The sequence below is a fragment of the Argentina silus genome (assembly GCF_951799395.1).
Source record: "Argentina silus genome assembly, chromosome: 3".
NCBI lineage: Eukaryota > Metazoa > Chordata > Actinopteri > Argentiniformes > Argentinidae > Argentina > Argentina silus.
In genome coordinates this window covers 31,615,229-31,637,767 of record NC_139657.1, presented here as the reverse complement: position 1 = coordinate 31,637,767, position 22,539 = coordinate 31,615,229, and the positions used below count along the sequence as shown (strand labels likewise).

At 44.7% G+C, this 22,539-nt stretch overlaps 1 pseudogene across 1 annotated transcript; it reads left to right on the top strand.

Annotated features, from left to right (window-relative positions):
• Positions 1-75: 75 nt before the first annotated feature.
• Positions 76-21,593, top strand: LOC310802307 (cytochrome P450 3A27-like; annotated as a pseudogene). Its single transcript has 13 exons — positions 76-146; positions 316-410; positions 672-724; positions 9,255-9,354; positions 9,488-9,601; positions 10,061-10,149; positions 10,260-10,401; positions 10,786-10,857; positions 10,980-11,055; positions 11,262-11,422; positions 14,155-14,374; positions 14,578-14,709; positions 21,587-21,593. The product of its transcript is annotated as a cytochrome P450 3A27-like (transcript).
• The last annotated feature ends 946 nt before the right edge of the window (positions 21,594-22,539 follow it).

Sequence of the window (22,539 nt, the reverse complement as noted above, 5' to 3'; positions counted from 1 at the left end):
GTCATGATGGGATAAAATAATCACTTCAGCAGACGTGTCCGGGGTTACTCAGAAGAAGCGATTGAACCTGTAAAGATGGGTTACCTTCCGTACTTCTCCACCGAGACATGGACTCTCCTTGCCTTACTCATCACTCTGATCGTAGTGTAAGAAGTTTTAATAAAAAATATTATTTGTTAGTTAGTTAGTTGTAATAATACATACAAATGATAGTATTGATAATTACAGTTATCTAACAGTTTCAATGATACCTATGACTTGATCGTTTTGCTTTTGTTTCAAGTCAGATTGTTGATTTATATTTGTTCTGACCAGGTATGGATACTGGCCATATGGAATATTAAAAAAACTAGGCATTCCTAGGCATCAAACCCATCCCTTTACTCAGGACGATGATGGGATATAAGAAGGTTTGTAGAGATTAAGCCCATAAACAACAACATTGTAGACTCATCCATGATGTGTGTTGTTGTGGTGAAAGCCATGGGAGCTGAATATGAATTGTTTTACCCAGAAAAATGGGCAATAAAGCTTTTGAACGAAAACGAAAAGAGAGGAGTGGGAGCCGGTCTGTAGTGGAAAAGGGCCATCATAAACTAAGCCACAGTTCAGGTTTATGACAAGCATTTATGAACTGGCTATTTCTTTGTTTTGTTTTTTGTTCCCAGGGTGGTTTCACCAATTTTGACACAGAGAGCTTCCAGAAATATGGGAAACTGTGGGGGTGAGTCTGCTAAACTGATCCTGGTTATTGTTAACTATGATGGATATATGTATCTCTCAGTGTCTACAGTATACACTCTTAAACCAGGCGGACACCGTGCGATTTTCACAAACACAGACGATCCAACCGACGAAATGGTCTCGTACACCAAGACAAATGATATGTCTTGATGCAATGTACACTGCCCAAGCAACAATTTCATGCTTCCACATTAATAATTTGAATCTGTTATTGAGCGATTTAAGTTTTAAGCTTTTAAGTATTCTGTAGTATGGTCCCTGTGGGGGGACATGCAGCGTTCGGCCTGTAGAGGGAGCTACAGGACCGTGGCCAGGGTGACGTCGGCGAGGCTCCGTTGCACACCTGTTGCAAATGAAGCCTCGTTGACTAGATGGTTTAAGATGTGTGTGCCTCGGCGTTCGAGGGAGAAGGAGGGCGACTGGAAAGTCGCCGAGTGGCGTGTTACAAACATTGAAATTATTACGAACATTGGAATTATTACTAACATTTTATGAAAATAAACGGGATACTCCCAGAAAACAGTACCTCGACTCCGCCTCTGTGTCACAGACTTGTTACAGTGGCGCCCAACGTGGGGCACAGCGAAGGCGGAGAAAAAAAGGGAATGGAGGCGTTAAGCGCGGCTATCGGAAGGATGGCCCTTATACTGGAGCAGCAGGCCCACCTCCAGCAGGAGCACCAGACCGCGGTGAGGGAGATGGTGACGGCAAGGGCTGAGGACCGTACCCTCCTCCTGGAGCTCGTCAGGGCCCTGATGATGGAGGAGGGGAGCCGGCCCTTTGCCTACGCCCAGCAGCTGCGGGACAGCGCGCGGCGGTGGCTGGACCCAGGGAACAGCTCGTCGGAGGAGGTCGGGGACCGGGTGGTGTTGGAGCAATTCCCCACGGGGCTCCCGGCCCGGACCGCCGCCTGGGTCCAGTACCACCGGCCCCAGGATCTCGCGGCCACCGTTACCTTGGTGGAGGACCATCTCTCCTTCCCGCCGCAGGAGCCCCGATGACCAACGCCCGGTCCGGCGCCCGGAAGGAGCCATGGTGACGGAGGAGGAGAGACCGGCGCCCGCCCCGAGGACGAGATGGCAGGGGCAGGCATGTCGAGAACCAGCCCTGGCCCCACAGGAAGCACCCCGAGCGACAGGGGGAGTGTGTTGGCGATGCGGACGGCCGGGCCATGTACAGGCGGAGTGCCCAGTGAGGGAGGTGGGGCAGGTCGTCCGCATCGGCGACATACCGGGCCCTCCCCCCGGACCAGGAGCGGCGTATTGTGTTCCGGTAAGGATACAACATGATATGCACCAGGCCTTCTTGGATTCGGGCTGCATGCAGTCCATGATCCAGGAGCGCCTGGTTCGACCGGGGGCATTGTTAAAGGCATCGAGGGTGTTGGTGAAGTGTGTGCATGGGGACATTCACGAATATCCTGTGGTCACGATCAAGATTCATTTTGAAGGGAAAAAGCATAGTGTACAGGCGGCGGTTAGCCCGCGCCTCACGCATCCCCTTATTCTGGGTGTAGATTGGGAGGGGTTTCCTCAAGCGGTAAGCAGGGCTACCGGGGTGCGTGCACGACAGAGAGGGAGGTGTGAGGCGGGTAATGTGTTCTGTGCTGAGGCGGCGCCTCGCGACACTGCCGAGGAGCCGGAGCCGGCGGGGGGGTCTCAACCCGAGATTCCCCCGCCGAACTATCCGTTTCAAGATTCAAGATCAAGATTCAAGATGGTTTTATTGTCATATGCGCAACAGTTACAGAGCAATCGCTGGCAATGAAATTCTTAAGTCTTGGGCTCCTCCAACAGTGCAATAAGAAGTGTAAATAATAAAAATAAAAGAAACAACAACAATAACAATAGTTACCTAAATACAAAACTAAATAAATGTAAATGTAAAATGTAAAAAGTGAAATGTAAACAGACGTTTTTATCCAGATGTCGACTGGTATAAAGTGGCATTTTATAAAGTGGCATGTTATAAAGTGGCATAGTTAAAGTGTCATTGTGGTGAGCTAAGTAGCTCAGGAGTTCAACAGTCTTATTGCCTGTGGGATGAAACTGTCCCTGAGTCTGGTGGTGTGAGACCGGATGCTGCGGTAGCGTCTGCCAGACGGGAGCAGCTGAAACAGTTTGTTGCTGGGGTGATGAGGGTCTTTAATAATCCGGTTAGTCTTCTTCCTGCAGCGCTGAGTGTAGAGGTCCTCCATGGATGGCAGCTCCGTCCTGGTAATGTGCTGGGCAGCTTTCACCACCCTCTGTAATGTCTTACGGTTGAGGGCGGAGCAACTGCCGTACCAGGCGGTGATGCAGCCAGTCAGGATACTCTCTATGGTGCACCTGTAGAAGTTGCAGAGTATCCTGGAGTCCATGTTGAACCTCCGCAGCCTGCGGAGGAAGAAGAGCCGCTGTCTTGCCGTCTTTGTGATGGCGTCGGTGTGGTGAGTCCAGGTCAGGTCCTCGCAGATGTGGACCCCGAGGAACTTGAAGCTGCTGACTCTCTCTACTGCCGTCCCGTTGATGGTGATAGGGGCGTGCCCGGCTCTCTGCCGCTTCCTGTAGTCCACAATCAGCTCCTTAGTTTTGCTGAGGTTGAGCTGGAGGTTGTTGTCCTGGCACCAAGATGTCAGGACTCTCACCTCCTCTCTGTACGCCGTCTCGTCGCCGTCGGTGATCAGGCCGATGACGGTCGTGTCGTCAGCAAACTTGATGATGGTGTTGGAGCTGTGTGTGGCCACGCAGTCATGTGTGAACAGGGAGTAGAGGAGAGGGCTGAGCACGCAGCCCTGGGGTGCGCCGGTGTTGAGAGTCAGGGTGGATGATGTGGCGCCTCCTATCCGCACTGCCTGGGGTCTGCCCGTCAGGAAGCTCAGGATCCAGTCACAAAGCGTGGTGTTGAGCCCGAGGTCCCTGAGCTTCACAGCGAGCTTGGAGGGCACAATGGTATTGAATGCTGAACTGTAGTCAATGAACAGCATTCTCACATATGTGTTCTTCTGGTCCAGGTGGGAGAGGGCAGTGTGGAGGGCGAGGGCGATGGCGTCGTCTGTGGACCTGTTTGCCCTGTATGCAAACTGCATGGGGTCCAGTGAGTCAGGGAGGGAGGAGGTGATGAATGATTTGACTAACCGCTCAAAGCACTTCATGACGATGGAAGTCAGTGCTACTGGTCGGTAGTCGTTGAGGCAGGATGTTTTTGACTTCTTTGGGATGGGGATGATGGTGGACTTTTTGAGACATGTGGGGACCACCGACTGGAGCAGTGACAGGTTGAAAATGTCTGTAAACACACCTGCCAGCTGATCTGCACACACCCTGAGAGCCCGGCCAGGTATGCCTTCCGGTCCAGGGGCCTTGTGTGGATTAATCCTTTTGAAGGATTTGCACACATCTGCCCTTGTTATTGCTAGTGTGCAGGGGTCCTGGTCCATCTGTACTTCCTCAGCCGGAGAGTAGCTCTCAAAACGTGCGAAGTAGGTGTTAAGGTCATCTGGAAGAGATGGAGACACTTCCTCAGTCACACTCGTAGTCCCTTTAAAGTCTGTAATTGTTCTGAGTCCGGTCCACATGTGCCTTGAGTTGGAGCCCTCAAAGTTGGACTCCATTCTGTCCTTGTATTGGCTCTTAGCAATGTTAATTGCTAGGTGACTTCCCCCTCGAGCAGTCTCGTGACGAGACCCTACGATCGGCCTATGACCAAGTGATAGCGATTGATGGTACTTTGGTACGGCCGGACGCAGTACGCGCCCACCCCTATTTCGCGATTATCAGCGACAGGTTGTACCGAGTAAGTCGTGACTCACATAGCCAGGAGGAAGTAACCCAGTTGTTGGTTCCCCGTAGCCGCCGGGAAATGGTCTTCCAGGCGGCTCATTTCAACCCCATGGCGGGCCATTTAGGTTATGATAAGACACTAAACCGTATAATGGCTCGATTTTATTGGCCGGGAATTCGGGCAGAGGTGCGTAGGTGGTGCGCGAATGTCAGTTGGTAAAGCCCCCTTGCGGCCCTTACCATTGGTCGAGAACCCATTCGACCGCATTGCGATGGATATTATCGGGCCATTTGATCGGTGTACACAGGGATATCGATTTGTGTTGGTCTTGATAGATTACGCAACCCAATACCCTGAGGCAATACCGCTGCGCAATATCTCTGCCAGGAGTGTAGCGCAGGCATTGTTTCAAGTAATCTCCCACGTGGGAATCCCGAAAGAGATTCTCACCGATCAGGGCACTAATTTTATGTCACGCACCCTCAAGGAACTGTATGGCTTGTTGAACATCAAGGCGATTCGAACCAGTGTTTACCACCCGGCCACTGATGGCCTTTGTGAGCGGTTCAATCGGACCTTGAAGTCAATGATCCGGAAGTTCGTACACGAAGATAGTCGGAATTGGCATAAATGGCTAGATCCCCTGTTGTTTGCGGTACGGGAAGTCCCCCAAGCTTCCACCGGGTTTTCCCCGTTTGAATTACTCTACGGGCGTAAGCCTCGGGGTGTCCTAGACCTTCTTAAAGAAAATTGGGAGGAAGGGTCTAGCGACAGTAAAAATGAGATTCAATACGTCCTGGACTTGCGCACAAAGCTCCACGCCCTAGGGGTTATCTCACGCGAGCATTTGCTGCAAGCCCAGGAGCGTCAAAAGTGACTGTACGACAGGGGAACTAACCTGCGAGAATTTACAGGTGTGGTCACACGTCGCATGGGGGACGTGGATTACGAGGTAGTACGCTCGGACCGGGGGGATAGCTTGCAGGTGTATCACGTAAATCTCCTAAAAAAATGGAACGACGTGGTCACTGTTGCTCTGGCTACAATAATTCCAGAGAGAGATGAGTTCGGTCCGGAAGTCCCAAAATCAAAAGTTAGCACTCCGGTCGGTATTGATAACCATCTCTCTGCTAGCCAGGCCACGGACGTTGCAGATTTGCAAGCTAAGTTCGCGGACGTGTTCTCTCCCTTGCCCGGTCGGACTACGCTTATCGACCACCACATAGAAACGCAGCCGGGTTTAACGGTGCGCACGCGTCCCTATAGGTTGCCGGTACACAAACGAGACATTGTGTGCAGGGAATTGGAAGCCATGCTGGAGCTGGGTGTGGTCGAGGAGTCCCGCAGTGACTGGTGTAGCCCCATCGTGCTTGTCAACAAGCCGGATGGGGCTATACGGTTCTGTGTGGATTATAGACGGGTTAATGCGGTCTCCAAGTTCGATGCCTACCCGATGCCCCGGGTTGACGAGCTCTTGGACCGGCTTGGCACGGCCAAGTATTTCACGACGTTGGATTTCACGAAGGGATACTGGCAGATTCCACTCTTGCCGGTATCCCGGGAGAAAACTGCATTCTCCACTCCGCTCGGGCTATTCCAGTTCACGGTGCTCCCTTTCGGGTTGTTCGGAGCCCCAGCCACTTTTCAGCGCCTCATGGACCCTGAGGTCCCTGAGGCAGGCGGGGCTGACGGCCAACCCGAAGAAGTGCTTGATCGGGCGGAGGGAGATCCGGTATCTGGGGTACCACTTGGGTCGGGGGGAGGTGCGGCCACAGATTGAAAAGACTGCGGCCATCGCAGCCACTCCGCGGCCCAAGACAAAGAAGGAGGTGAGGGCCTTCCTGGGGCTGGCTGGCTATTACCGGCAGTTCGTGCCGGGGTTTTCAGAGATGGCCAGTCCCTTGACGGACCTCACCCGGAAGGGTGACCCGGATCCGGTCCAATGGTCGGGCCAGTGCCAGGGGTCGTTCGAGGCCCTTAAGGGAGCTCTTTGTGGAGAAACGGTCCTGTATGCGCCTGATTTTAACCTCCCTTTCTCCCTACAGACGGACGCGTCGGATAGAGGCCTGGGAGCAGTGCTGACCCAGCGGGTGGAGGGGGCTGACCGGCCGGTGCTGTACCTGAGCCGCAAACTATCGGAGAGGGAGGGCCGGTACAGCACGGTGGAGAAGGAGTGCCTGGCCATCAAGTGGGCGGTCGGCGCCCTCCGCTACTATCTGCTGGGTCGCGCTTTCACCCTCTACTCCGACCATGCTCCCCTCCAGTGGCTCCACCGGTGGTATCTCGCGTTGCAGCCCTTCAACTTTTCGGTCGTGCACAGACCGGGGGCGCAGATGGTCGTGGCAGACTTCCTCTCCCGTGCAGGGGGGGGGGGGGAGTAGGTTGTCAGCCGTCGTGTCCCCGGCCTGTGTCGGGTGGTGGGGGTATGTGGGGGGACATGCAGCGTTCGGCCTGTAGAGGGAGCTACAGGACCGTGGCCAGGGTGACGTCGGCGAGGCTCCGTTGCACACCTGTTGCAAATGAAGCCTCGTTGACTAGATGGTTTAAGATGTGTGTGCCTCGGCGTTCGAGGGAGAAGGAGGGCGACTGGAAAGTCGCCGAGTGGCGTTGTGTTACGAACATTGAAATTATTACGAACATTGGAATTATTACTAACATTTTATGAAAATAAACGGGATAATCTCAGAAGTACCTCGACTCCGCCTCTGTGTCACGGACTTGTTACAGTCCCAAACACAACTTGTGCGTTGCCAATGTTTGACAACATCCTGGATTCTCATTGGTTGAGGCTCCTATATTGCCTCTGAGCACGTCTCAAACTGCATGAATAAAGAGGAGCCACGACACGTCAGAATTCAAATCGGAAGTGATTGTGTCTTCCCTCCATGTCATTGAAAGGGCAAAAATGTAATTAAAAAAATAAAGAAAAAAAGGGTTCTAAAAGGATTCTTTGGTTGAATAACTCTTATGGGTTCCATTTGCAGTGCCCTGCATAAGTAATGGGACAAGCATTTTTTCTTCTTTTGCATTATGCAAATGTCCAAATTAAGCACTCATGTTTAGTATTTGGTCCCCAATCCTTTGTATGCAAAAGTGCAAAAGTCTGTGACCCATTGACCCAACCAGACGCTGGGTATCTTCTCTGGTAATGCTCTGCCAGACCTATATTGTAGCGATTGTTGTTTGTTTTTTTAGGATGTTTTGTCCTCCTCTTCAGCAAATTAAATGCATGTTCTATAGGATTCTATAGGATTCACTTTTTGGCCCTGAATAATTTCCTAGTTGCTATGGCAGTATGTTTTGGGTCATTGTCCTGCTGTATGGTGAAATGCCGTCCAATGAGTTTGGAGCAATTAACTTGTACTTGGACTGACAAGATGTTTCTGAACACTTCCGAATTCATCCTCATCAAAGGAGACGTGAGCCAGTTCCAGTGGAAGCCATACATGCCCAAGGCATAACACCCCCTCCCCCATATTTCACAGATGATGTGGTATGCTGTGAATATTGGGCAGTTCCTTTTTTTCTCCACACTTTCTCCGGTACATGTTTTTCCAGAACTCTGCAGGCTCTTTTAGGTACTTTTTAGCAAACCGTAACCTGGCCAGCCTGTTTTTGTGGCTGAGTAGTGGTTTGCACCTTGCAGTGTAGCCTCTGTAGTTCTGCTGGTGAAGTCTTCTGCGGATGGTAGTCTCTGACTCATTGACGCCTACCTCCTGGAGAGTGTTCCTAATCTATGGGGCAGTTTTTATTTTATTTTATTTTTTATTATGGTGAGCATTCTTTGGTTATCCACTGGAAGTCTTCCTTGCCATTTGCGATTTCTTAGCTCACCAGTGCTTTCTTTCCTTTTAATGAAGTTCCAAACTGTTGATGTTGGTAGGTTTAAGGTTTTAATGTTTCATTTTTTTCTGATATTTCAGCATCATAATGGCTTCCCTGACTTTCAATAACATCTCTTTGGTCCTCATGTTGACAAGACACCAATAGCAGACTGCACAAATTATGTGACGGAACACACCTGTCAAGCCAATTGTCCCATCACTTTTGTGTAGCCTAAAATAGCGGGATTATGCATAAAAGTGTTGTAATTTCTGAATGATAAACCAATATGTACACAAATAACATCAAATAAAAGATGAGAATCTCTACGTTCTCATTTCAACTCCAAAAAGAAGAAAAAATGCTTCACTGTCCCATTACTTTCGCACGGTACTGTATAACCTTCTGTGGAAAAGGGTTCTACATGGAACCCAAAAGGTTTCTTCAAAGGGAGAGTGGAAGAAGAACCCTTTTTGGTTCTAGGTAGCACTTTTTTTCTAAGAGTGCAGGATCTGTGATGGGTCTGTCTGTCTCTATCTACGGTATATTCGCTTGAATGCCACAGCCTATTTGAGTGTTGTTGCTGACCATGTGCATCCCTTCATGGCCACAATTGACCCATCTTCTAATGGCTACTTCCAGCATGATAATGCACCATGTCACAAAGCAAAAGTTGTCTTAAACTGACACATGACAATGAGTTCAGTGTTCTTCAGTGGCCTTCCCAGGATCTGAATCCAATAGAACACCTTTGGGATGTGGTAGAACGGGAGATTCACATCTTGAAAGTGAACCTGAAAAATCTGCAGGAATTGAGTGATGCAATCATGTCATCATGGACCAGAATCTCAAAGGAATGTTTCCAACATCTTGTGGAATCAATGCCACGAAGAATTGAGGCTATCTTTGTTTTTGCTGGTCTGTAGGATCTATGATGGCCGTCAGCCCATCCTGTGTATCATGGACACAGCCATGATCAAAACCATCCTCATCAAGGAATGCAACTCCCTTTTCACTAACAGGAGGGTAATACGCTGAATTGAAGTTGTTGTATGGGGAAAAAAACATAAGGACTCCATAAATAGATAATATCATTGTTATTATAGCATTATTAATAGTAGGTTAATCTTGCAGTATATAATTATTATTATTTTTCTAGAATATCTATCTCAACGGGCCTCTGTATGACGCCGTGTTTATCGCTGAGGATGATGCATGGAGACGGATCCGCAGTGTCCTGTCTCCCTCCTTCACCAGTGGGCGGATCAAAGAGGTACAGTCCCATCTCTCCTCTCCTTCTTTCATTCATTCCTTTATACAACACAAATAAATGAATGACTAACAACTCTGATGCGCGCGTGTGTGTGTGTGTGTGTGTGTGAGAGTGTGTGTGTGATTTGTACTATGTGTATAGTGTGTATTCATTGTTGTTTGTTGTTGTGTGAAGCAGCAACTTTAATTAATTAATCCAAGACAAATTTTCATCCGGGACAATAAAGTATATTTGATCTTATCTTCGATAAGTTCAGTGGTCAGATGACAGAGTATAGAATAATAGTTCATCTTTGGAGTCACTTATTCTTTGACATAATGTATCCTGTATGGATGTATATTCTCAGGCTATATAAACATTAAAATAATTCCTGTTTCAAACATGATATTAATATATGTTTTGCACATATTAATCCACGTATCAATCATGATATTTTTCCATGTATCCTTCCCAACTCAGATGCTCAGGATCATGAAGCAGCACTCTGGTAACTTGGTCAGCAATCTGAAGAAGACGGCTGATAACGATGAGCCCATTGAACTAAAAGAGTGAGTATTTATCTCCGAGACGATAAGGTGAATTTGTAATTTCAGTGAACTCCCCCTTTAATTTTGTGGTTGTGGTTCTGGTGGTCAGAGATTGTGTGGTTGTGTTCCAGGTTCTTTGGACCATACAGTATGGATGTGGTCGTCAGTACTTCATTCAGTGTCGACATCGACTCCCTCCACAACCCCTCCGACCCCTTTGTGACCAACATCAAGAAAATGCTCAAGTTTGACATCTTCAGCCCACTGTTCCTCACAGTCGGTACAACTGCCCCCATATAGCTTTCAGTCATTTTGTGCTTAATAAATGAAGCTATCGATTTCATTGATTAGACTGACATAAACCACACTGCCAATGGTTTGCGCTCTACTCATTTGACAAACACATGGGCCCTGTCCAGAACCAACCTCTAGTTCCTAAATGCTGGACACTTGGAGATCTGAGTGGATTGGATACAGAAGTGTCTAGGGATAGAGCCTAGGAGTTGTTTCTGGACAGGGCTGTGCATTGAATAGGATTGGAGTCACGTATCATGGTATTTCCTGTTCCTGTTTGTAACCGTGGCATTTCCTGTCCGTCCAGCATTCTTCCCCTTCATGGGTCCTGTTATGGCAAACAAGGAGGTATCCCTATTCCCTGCCTCGGTCACAGATTTCTTCTACGCTGTCTTTCAGAAGATCAAGTCCAATCGCGTGGCTAGCACCAGGAAGGTATGTAAATATATCTGATCAAATATACGATCTTCAGCCAGTATTGTGTAATACAATTGTAGAGATTTGGTAGCATCTGGTAGTTCTCATGTGATTTTGATCTGACGTAAGCCTGCTTCCAGAGTCGGGTAGATTTCCTGCAGCTGATGATAGACTCGCAGAAAGACAGCAACTCAAAGGGAGAGGAGCAGAGTAAAGGTGCCTGCCTTAAACACACACACACGCACACACACACACACACACACACACACACACACACACACACACACACACACACACACACACACACACACACACACACACACACACTGTATACTAGCATCTAACACACACACATACAGTACCTGCCTCAAACACCTATACCTACAAACACACCTACCACCCCATTTCTCCCATCATCATAGGATTGAGTGACCATGAGATCTTGTCCCAGGCAATGATGTTCATCTTTGCTGGCTATGAGACCACCAGTAGCTCTCTGTCCTTCCTGGCCTACAATCTGGCAACCAACCCTCACATCATGACCAAGCTGCAGGAGGAGATAGACACTGTGTTTCCCAACAAGGTAACCGCTCTGCAGACTCCTATATAGTACTATTCATGTGGAACAGGTGATAGTGACAGTGACAGTGTGATAGTGACATGATAGTGACAGTGTTTTAGAGGGTACTGATGAGTGTGTAACCCCTGTGCACTGCAGACTCCTACAGATGGTTAGATAGGTGACAGTATTTTGCAGTGTGCTAATGTGTCTGTAGCATCCCTGTGCAGACTTCTGCCCAGTATTATTCATTTGAAACAGGAAGTAGATAGGTGTTGTTGGAATCTTCAGAATAGTTAAAAGGCCAGTACCTGAGGACCTGAGGGATCTACAGGGTATATACCTTAAAAGCATGTCTGACATGCAGTGGTGTGCATGACCATAGAATGATTTCTAAACTAATACAATTATCTTAAAATAAATTATAAAACTAACAGGTAATCAGTGCAGAGACTTGTGTGATATGTGCTCTCCATCTGACTCGTGCTGCTGCATTTTGTATCATTTGCCAAGAGCTTTCTTTGGTCGACCAGACAGGAGAGTGTTACAGTAATCAAGGTTGCTAGTAATACAAGCATGCATTCGTCTCTCAGTGTCAGCCTGGGAGAGGAAAGGTTGCATCTTTACAGCTGTGTTCTGTAAAGGTCCATGTAATATTCAAGCTTCCTAAAAGCTTCCTAACGGTTGTAATGACTATCTTTAATCGGTAGCGATCAGGGAACAAGATCCCTTATAATAAATCCCTTATGAATAAATATTTCATTTACGAACGCTGTTTTGGTTCGGAAAACACGCTTTTTAAAATGCAGTGTCCTACCTGACATTCGGTTTGCATATAAACATGTTGTGAGTGCCAGAGGTGTTCTAGGGGAGTAGACTGACCTTTCTCTGGTGGCTGCCTCTCCCAATCGTGTGCGCATGCAGAAACACAACAGCTAATGTCCAACACTGCAAGTTCATTTTGGGGGGATATATTAATATTAGGGAGGATGTTGTTGTTTGGACAACTTCAGACAGAATTTCTCCACGATGGCAGATTTCCGGCAAACTTACTTACTCTTCTTTAAGTGATTCAAATATGTTTTAGTCACATTCTTGATATGGGTTTCAAAATTAAGATCTGAGTCAATGGTAACACCTTGTTTTTTTGCCTGGTGCTTAGTGTTACTGTAAGTAGTGTCTTTAAGTGTGCAGACAGTTTGACTAGGACAAGGACAAAGAGCATTTTGGCATCAGCATTAATTAATTAATTCTAAGGTCATTAAGAACCTAGTTAATAACTTAACAACATAGTGCTATCTCAGTGCTATGATCGGCACAAAAGCCAGATTGGAACATGTCAAAGGTACAGTTGGGAATAAGGAGATTATTTAACAGTTTGAACACCTTTTTTTCAAGAATTATTATTTTTTTGATTAAAAAGGGAAGGTTGGAGATTGGCCTAAAATCGCTAAGGACTGAAGAGTCTAAGTTACTTTTCTTCAGGAGGGGTTTCACCATGGTAGTTTTAGGTGCAGATGAACAGACCCCCACTTTGCTGAGCATTTCTGTATGACCACTGCAAAAGAGTTCATAGTGCTTCCATGTGGTGGAAGGTGGGGTAACAAGTCATCAAACACATCTTCTCCTCACCTAATATTGGTTCTCTTATCTCAGAAGTATGTTGCAAATTCCTCACATTTGTAGGTGGAGAGCAGATCACCAGGTGTCTTGTGGGCGGGATTTATAAGGCTGTCAATCGTTGAAAAGAGCACTGTTTGAGTTGTTATGATTCATTATCAATTTTGAGAAATGATCCCGTCTGTCTTGGCGTTTTTTTATTGCCTTATTAAAAGCAGAAAGATGCTCTCGAAGAATATCAAGGTGGACCTGCAGTTTTTGTCCGCTCAGACTTTCTGCAAATTCTTTTAAATTTGGCCACAGCCTTTTTCAGTTTGACTGGTGCTAGAGTCGATAGTTGCCCTTAGTTTGGTGTTGAAGCTGGTTGCTAAATCATTATCACAGGAGGAAGCTGTTGATGGTGTACTATTCATATTCATATTCATCATGAAATTCTCATCTGCTCAGCGACATGGCTAGATAAATAATAGAGAGAAAATATATTTTTTCCCCACTTCTAATAGACTGACATGCATTCATGTTTAGCCAGGTTTCAGATAAAAACATTACAGTGCAGCTTTCGCTCTGAGATAAGATCAATAAAGGTTTTGCCAGATAGGGACCTAATATTCAAAAGCACCATGGTAATGTTCTCTGGGCTGTTCGGTGCTGCCCGGCCACAGTTAATGGAATGGATACCAAGTTATTCACATTTGAACCACCTGACAGTTTTCTTGTAGTCTGTCGACTGTGATAGGAAATAATAGACTGTAGCACATTCAGTATTCCAAGCAGTCAATCCACTAAAAGCAGCCCAGTTTAGTGGCATTTTGACTTCTGATTGATCCTTGTGTACATCTATCATTTACATTGTTCAGTGGAATCTAAATGTATTTTCTTCTAACTATCAAGATAACATTATTTAGCGATTTCTTTTTGTACACACGTACATTGAAAGTAATGGCGTTCTGTATGCGGGTGTCATGAAATTAGGCTATGCAGATTAGAATAAGTATAGTACTGTGTTCATTTCCCCCCCAAAAAACACAAAAAACTAACAGCTCTTCAGATTTGTGACGAAAAAGAGTTAGTTCTGGGCTACGGCTACGTGAACGACCAATCACTAGTGCTCATGTGAGTGTAATATCCCTGTGCAGGCTCCTATCCAGTACGAGGCTCTGATGCAGATGGACTATCTAGACAGCGTGATCAACGAGTCTCTCAGGTTGTACCCCATCGACTTGAAAGAGTCGCCAAGAAATCTGTTGAGATCAGCGGCATCACCATCCCCAAGGGTATGGTCGTCATGATACCCATCTGGACCTTGCACCGTGACCCCGATGTGTGGGAAGACCCAGAGGAGTTCAAACCAGAGAGGTAATGGGCCACATCTTAACCACAACCACAATATCAATCACAACAGCAACGATAAGAGCAGTGTTCCACAAACAACCATAAAACAAACCTAAATGCGACGACCAAACACAAACAGGTTTCTTCAACCATGTATAACCATCATATTACTGTGATTTAATTGATATGTTCTTTAACCCCTCCTCCTCTGAACTCTCCGTGTGTAGGTTCAGTAAGGAGAACAAGGAGAGCATCGACCCATACACCTACATGCCGTTCGGGTTGGGCCCACGGAACTGTATCGGGATGCGATTCGCTCTGGTATTGATGAAACTGGCGATGGTGGAGATTCTACAGAGGTTCAAGATTCAAGATTCAAGATTCAAGATATTTATTAGTCATATGCACAGTAAAACGACAGACGGTTCAACTTCACCGTCTGCAAAGAGACAGAGGTGAGACAAAATAATGATAGAATCATTGTAAATATAATTTTGTACCTATGACTTTGTTGCGTTTCTATATGTAGCAGAGGTGATTTTGGAATCACACTCGCGTGATGAGGTAGCCCTGCCTGAGACATGTAAACTGAAGTGTCGCCCTCAGACCTTGAGGATGTCCTCTTGGCTTAATAGTAGCGTTTGTGTCTTCCACATGGGAGACCCGGGTTTGAACCCCCATACTACAATTCTGTACTTGCGTACTGCATGAGTATGTACTCCCCATTTAATTTCCCAGATTGCATTTTTCAGTACTAGGCGCCAATCATCCTCAGTATAGGCTACCTACTAAATGATGGAAGTGTGAGATTTAAAAAAAAAAGCTATTTGTATTTCTGCAAAACTCCCTCGAGACTTCATAGGGCCATTTTAATGTATGTCGACCCAAGAGAGGTTGTCCAGGAGTTTGAGTTTATTTGAATTTATAGTGCAATGCTACCCGAACGTAACAGTGACACTGTATTAGGTAACATTCATAGTGTAACGCTGACATCTGTTTTACTCGTTCCTTCATACTTTAACTGTGTGTCAACTCTCACCAGATCCCCATTGAGATGGACCTACAGAACACTCTGATGCCCATACGGCCCATCAAACTCAAGCTGCTGTTCCGCTCCAGGAGTCCAACGACAACCAGCTCAAAGCAGACAGCCAGGGATGAGGACCTGCCCTGCTGCAGGTCTCTCAGTTATTATGTTACACATAGATCTAGGATCAGCCCCAACACTGGCTACTTTCAAAAATGGGCTTAAAAAAAAAAAGAGCTTCGCTTTTGCCTTAAATTGAAACTAAATTGGCGCTAATAATTGCACTGTGACCCTAAAATGCACTGTGACTTTTATTCTTTTTTTATGTCTTTTATGCGTTTTTATTCTAATTTTTCTTTCATGCTATTTCCTTTTTATCTATTTTACGTAAAGCACTTTGAATTGCCTCTGTGTATGAAATGTGCTATATAAATAAACTTGCCTTGCCTTGCCTTGCCTTGCCTTGCCTCGCCTCGCCTCTGGGCTCTGCTGCTACTGTATGCTGCTCTCTTTGTATCTGTCTATTAGTGGAGGTCCAGGACTAGTTGTACAGAGACAGTTGTTGTCTGTCGTCTGCAGTGCAGGGATTTGCATGTGACTTGTGTATGTTTTGTACTCGTCTGGTAGTGGGTCTCTATCATCACGCTAAAAACGTGTGTATAATCACAAACTAAATCATAACATGAGAATGAACAACATGCCATCAAAACATGACAATAAATAGGTGTTAGATTAGATTCAACTTTATTGTCATTGTGCAGAGTACAAGTACAGAGACAACGAAATGCAGTTAGCGTCTAACCAGAAGTGCAAAAAAGCAGAAAAGTGCAATGTGAACAATATATACAGGTAGAGCAGTATAAGCAATATATGAGCAGTATAAGTAGTGCAGTATAAGCAGTATATGAGCAGTATAAGCAGTATATGAGTAGTATAAGTAGTGCAGTATAAGCAATATATGTATTAACAGTAACATTATAAGCAGAATAAATATAGAATGCAGTATGAACAGTATAAGCAGTATATGAGCTGTATAAGTAGTGCAGTTACCAATGTATTGGGTCTATCTATGGGTATCGTAGTGCAGCAGTAGTCAAAATGTACCTGCATTTTATCGGTTGAAGTGCCATCTCATCTGTCATAAGATTTGACTTGTAAAACTGAAAAGTAGGATACAACTAATAGCCTAAATGTATAAACACAGACCACAACCAAAAAACAACATGGGAAAATCGTTTACGCATCCTCTGCAGCAGGAACAGTGCAGAGAAAAAGTATGTATAGTAAACCCCATAACTGAATACACTTCATACGCTTCAGCGCGACACAGAACGCCTATACTGCAACAAAGTAAAAAGATGAGACAGACACGTGTCTTCAATAACTTGCATGTTTAATCAAAATACAAGCATTCGGCACATCGTTAACTTATAGGAAAGTTTAATCAGGTTTTATCAATTGTATTATTTTAAATGTGAAATAAATAGCATCAGTGCAGAGGCTATAACACACTACAAAAGTCACATTAAATCACGGAAAGTAGGCTAGGCTAATTAACGGAACTATATGAATATACAGCCGGAGCCCAGTCCAGGGTTCTGAAAGCGACAAGTAACAAGTGTGCCCATCAACGGTCTAGATATTAGGCCTATACGTAACATTTAGTCCTCCACTTTATATCACAGCCAGTATAACGTTTAAAATGACTACAAAACAAAAGCAATATAGTCTACAGTGAACGGCGCATTGTCCATTTGTCATACATGTCCAAACAGACCCGCTCACTTGAATAGGAAAGTAGCGCGGCGGTTCGTTGCTTCAGCAAACCTCTCGATGACTTTACTGTTGAAATCCATCTGTCCCTGGATCAATGCATTTTCAATGGAAATCATGTCACGGCCGTTCAGTCGCTGGTGTCTGTTCTGTTCTGACAGATGTATAATGTCTTTGAATCCAGCCGATGCCCAAATAGTCTCCACCAAAAATCATACATGGGAAACAGAACAGCGCATGTTTCGAGGTGGTAGCGGTTAGCCATCTCTTTTTGTCAAACCATTCCTGTTGGCCCTAAACGTTTTATCTCCAACTTCTCTTCCAAAGGCAATGTACTAAACCGCATGGTCAACAAATAATCTACACGATTCATTGTGAAAACTTTAGCTAGCTAGCATTAGCGATAGACGTACAGTAGATGAACTGAATTGCTTTGTGATTGTTTCCTGTCATGTCAGACCACGTTAACGACATTAGCGTTTAATAGTTTTTCGCCACCTGTTGCTAGGCAGAATTCATACCCAATATAATTTGCGTGAGGTTTTCCCTGCATACGCCAAACACGCTCACGTTGTTCCCCTCGCAACGATGGGGCAAGAGTGCTCCGCTGCCCCACAGCAGAAAGACGGGACAGAGAGCGCAGTCCGCACACACTAGTAATTACTAGTAATTAGTAATTACTCCAAAAACAGCACTATACGAATTATGAGTCAAGTTTATTATATTTATACACACCAATTTCACAATTTAATCTATTTTGTATTAAATATAAAATACTTATTATTATTACTAATAAAAAATAGGACTAATAATTGTTTCGTATTTGTAATGTACTTTATGAGACTTTATGTTTGTAATGTACTTTATAAAGAAAAAAACCCTGTATATCCCCAAATTTTATTCTATGCAATATGTTTTTTCAAATGTTGTATTTGTCTTGTAGGCTACTTTTGTGTAAGCCGTATATTGTGGGTAAAATGCACTATAAATTCAAATGAATTTAAACTTAAATGTGTATTGCAGTGGAATCCTAACTCGAGATCCGCGTGTAAATCGAATCAATTTCCCATTGACATGAATGCAAGATTTACGCGCGCGGATTTGGAGTTAGGATTCCACCCAAAATGCGTTGCTATTGGTATCATTATGACGTTGATATGTACACAGAATTGAGAATGTTCTGCAATAATACACAAAGTTCTTGAACTTTTAGTTTAGTGGCATAACGAGCTAAGACGCAACCTGAACCTGTGCAATCAGTATTACCAGAGTGAGATATAAAGAGATTATAACCGGAAGATTCGGCGCTTATACACAGCCTACTGACTGAGGTAGGCTAATGTAGGCCAGAGATGTAGTATAGTTGACATATAGTATAGTTTTATAACACTTGTATTTGTAAATACTTGAGACGGCATAGGCCGACTACCTTTACAGCATTTGGACAAGGGACGCGTAAAAATGTCACTGAGAGATATCTGTCACTAGGAGATGATATTCCCATTAAGTCGAATTCAGCGTTGGATATTTCTATATGCCTAAAAACTCACATCTTTAGAAAGGCCTTCCTTTAGGTCCTGTCCTCTTGTTGTTGTTAGTGTTTTGTTTGTGTTTTTGTTTGTGTGTCTATTGCACTCAACTGCACAGGCTTTGAAATTGTCGGCTACAAATGAAAAACACATTCCAAATAAAATACATTTTTTATTATTATTATGAGAGACCTAAATGCATGAATTGAATTAGGGCTATTTTAATTTTGCCGAGGTCTTCTGCTTATTAGCCTATAGGCTCCTACCTGTACCAGGCCGATTCCAGTTAATAAAATGTGCCCATTATATGGCCACTGATATTTGACCTGTTGGCCACAATTGTAGGCTATATTTCAAGGCGTGTCAACAAACATAGCCAGCCAACCCACACTGGAAGCTTTTGCTGACTCTAACATAGGCCTCTGACAGGACCAAGTCACTTCGAACCATTGCATCGAACGCTGATAAGAGTTGTTAGGCAGTGAATTACCATGATAGTCATTCCAAACCCATTATGACGCCAGCCGAACGCACATTATAGATAATAACATTTCTTTGCTGCCAATCGGTGTACTGGTATTTGTTGACTGATTCAGAAGGGCAAACTCAAAGATTGTTATACCATTCTCATTTGGGGAATCTTTCTGACATTCCTGTTGCATTATAGTATGGGTGTGTGGAGATTATTTCAATCATTTTTGTTTGTGTTCTATCTATTGTAGGTGCATAAAAACAATGGAGGTGAAAATATATATGAGTATTGAGGATATCAGGAAGGAGCATGAGAGGATTAAGACAGAGAAGGCAGAGTTTGAGAAAAAGATAGAGGAATATGAGAAACAAAAGAGAAGGGACCAAAAAGTTAGGCAGAGGGAGGAGGAGATCCTGGCCAGAAAGGCAGAAAGACTGCAGGAGGACAGGAATGAGTTCAATAGGGAGAGGGACGAGATGGACAGTGGGATCAAGATCCTCATGATGGAGATTGAGAAAGAGAAGGAGTCCTCAAAGGAGATACTTAGAAAGGCTGAGAAGGCAGAGGCAGAGTTAAATATGATGAGGAAGGAGAGCGTGAAAATCCAAAGAGACGGACAGAAGGTGGAGCAAGAAATGCTCAGGATGTGGAAGGAGAAGGAGACATTTCTCAAGGCCAAGAAACAGATGGAGAAAGAGATGGAGAAAAATATGGTGGCAGTCAAGAGGAGAGAGGCCCTGGTGATGGAGGCCGAAGAAAGACTTAAACTGAGCAAGGAAAAAGAGAAGGAAGAGCAGGAGAAGGAGACCTCAAAGGAGATGCTTAGAAAGACAGAGAAGGTCGGAGCAGAGTTGCAAATGATAAAGAAGGAGTGGATGAAAATCAAAAGAGACGGGCAGAAGGTGGAGCAAGAAATGCTTGGGATGTGGAAGGAGAAGGAGACATTTCTCAAGGCCAAGAAACAGATGGAAAAAGAAATGGAGGCAGTCAAGAGGAGAGAGGCCCTGGTGATGGAGGCCGAAGAAAGACTTAAACTGAGCCAGGAAAAGGAGAAGCTAGAGCAGGAAAAGGAGACCTCAATGGAGATGCTTAGAAAGACAGAGAAGGTCGGAGCAGAGTTGCAAATAATAAAGAAGGAGTGGATGAAAATCAAAAGAGACGGGCAGGATGTGGAGCGAGAAATGCTCAAGATGTGGAAGGAGAAGGAGACATTTAAAAAGGATAAGAAACAGATGGAGAAAGAGATAGAGGCCATCAAGAGGAGAGAGGCCCTGGTGATGGTGGCTGAAGAAAGAGCGAAACAGAGTCTGGAAAAAGAGAAGCTAGAACAGGAGAGGGAGACATTGAAGAAGGTGAGCATGGTGACGATTAGAGAGATGGTAGAGAACCTATAGACTAAGTAGATGAAGGTGATTGTTGCTAGTTTTACTATAGCATTTAGTCCATGACCTTCAACTCTCAGTTGAATTTGTCCAATTCTTGTCTCACCTTGCACTCCCCTCTGATGTTACTTTTTTAATTTCAGATGAACGATGGCTCCAGATATGCCCCAACCCTCATGTTCTCGTTGAGAGCGACTCCTCTGATGGCTCAGCTGGTACACAATCAGGCAAACCAGGGGACGAGCCTTTCTGTCAAAAGCCTTGTTGATGTGGCCCTGGCTGAGAGCGTGTGGGGGTGCAGAGATAAGACAGGGGACTGCACATGCCGACACCGTTAGCCTGGAAACCTCAACACAATTGGCCGCTATTTAGGGATACATAGCAAATCAATTTATATAGTTGTCTTAAGTTCAATAAATTAAGTTGAACATTAAATTAAATTGACTTCCTTTCTCTACCACTGTGACTGCTTGTGGCATTTATTATTATAGAAAGTCTTACTTGTGATGACCGTGATGTATGTAGCTGAAGATGAATGTAGCTATTTATTTTAAGTCGCTCTGGATAAGAGCTTCTGCTAAATTACTCAAACGTAGGCCTAAAGTACATCCGTAAAATAATGTATCCATTTCCTGTTAACCATCTCTAAACCCTAGATGGCAGTATTTACTCTTACACCAGAAACGTGACCAGTTGCACGTGTGGATGCAGAAGAAATAGCCTCCCAGTCTGTTTCTGCAAGGAACTTCTAATTTATGGATTCTGTACATTGTTTTATGTTGAGAGTCTTGTCAAGTCTGAATATCTTAGAGTTGGGGTTTGTCCTCTACCTCCAATTATAAACGAGGACAATCACTTTCTTTTTCATACAGGTACCACTATTGTATGTATTTCTATAATCTATGTTTCTATTACTTTACCATACTATGAAACTAATTGAATATGTTTTTAAGCGTCCAAAAAGCATTGATACCAGCACTCCAAGAATCATTTTGCGTTGCTGCTGCAGCAGCCGCGCAATGTCAACAATGTCGCACTGTCGCACTGGTGTAGCATGTAACATTAAAATCCATCAACTTCATATCACACCATTGATGATTGGTGAACTTGTTGGATCAGTTAAGGCCTGTGCCAGAAATCAGTACACACACCAATCACACAATGGGACTATAACAGGCACATACAGTGCATTCTGAAAGTATTCAGACCCCTTCACTTTTTCCGTATTATGTTATGTTACAGCCTTATTCAAAAATAGATGAAATTAAATTTTTTCCTCATTAATCTACACACAATACGCAATAATGACAAAGGTGCTTCAACAAAAAACGTAAAGGGTCTGAATACGTATGTAAAGGTGATATTTCAGTTTTTTATTTTGAATAAATTAGCAACAATTTCTAAAAACCTGTTTTTGCTTTGTCATTATGGGGTATTGTGTGTAGATTGATGAGGAAAAAGGCTGTAACATCACAAAATGTGGAAAAAGTGAAGGGGTCTGAATACTTTCCGAGAGCACTGTACTTACATCTTGATTCACAGAATCACACCTCGTACACACTTGCAAGTGATAGCAACGCCTATCACCTGTCCCAATAAAGGGATGCTACAAGCGCACCATTTCATCCTTTCCACTCTTCACTCTCTGACTGTCTGAAGTGTACTGTAGTTGTGTTGTTGTAGCTGGGTACACCTCAGCCTATGATTCTCATGGGGCGTTAGGTTGAAAAGTGTACTGTAGTTGTGTTGTTGTAGCTGGCTACACCTCAGCCTATGATTCTCACGGGGCGTTAGATTGTCTCTGATAGAATCCTACGGTTCAGCTCAACGATGATTTTCACTTTCTGAGCACCTGTTAACTCTCTGAGCTAGCAGGCTAACCTGTGAGCTCTCAATTTTTTGTTATTGTTGAACCCTAGCTCGACGATAATTCCTCAGGTTATTATTAGAACTTGCAAGGTCACATGTGTAGGCTACAGCTAGCACTTGGGACGGACGGCTAACTA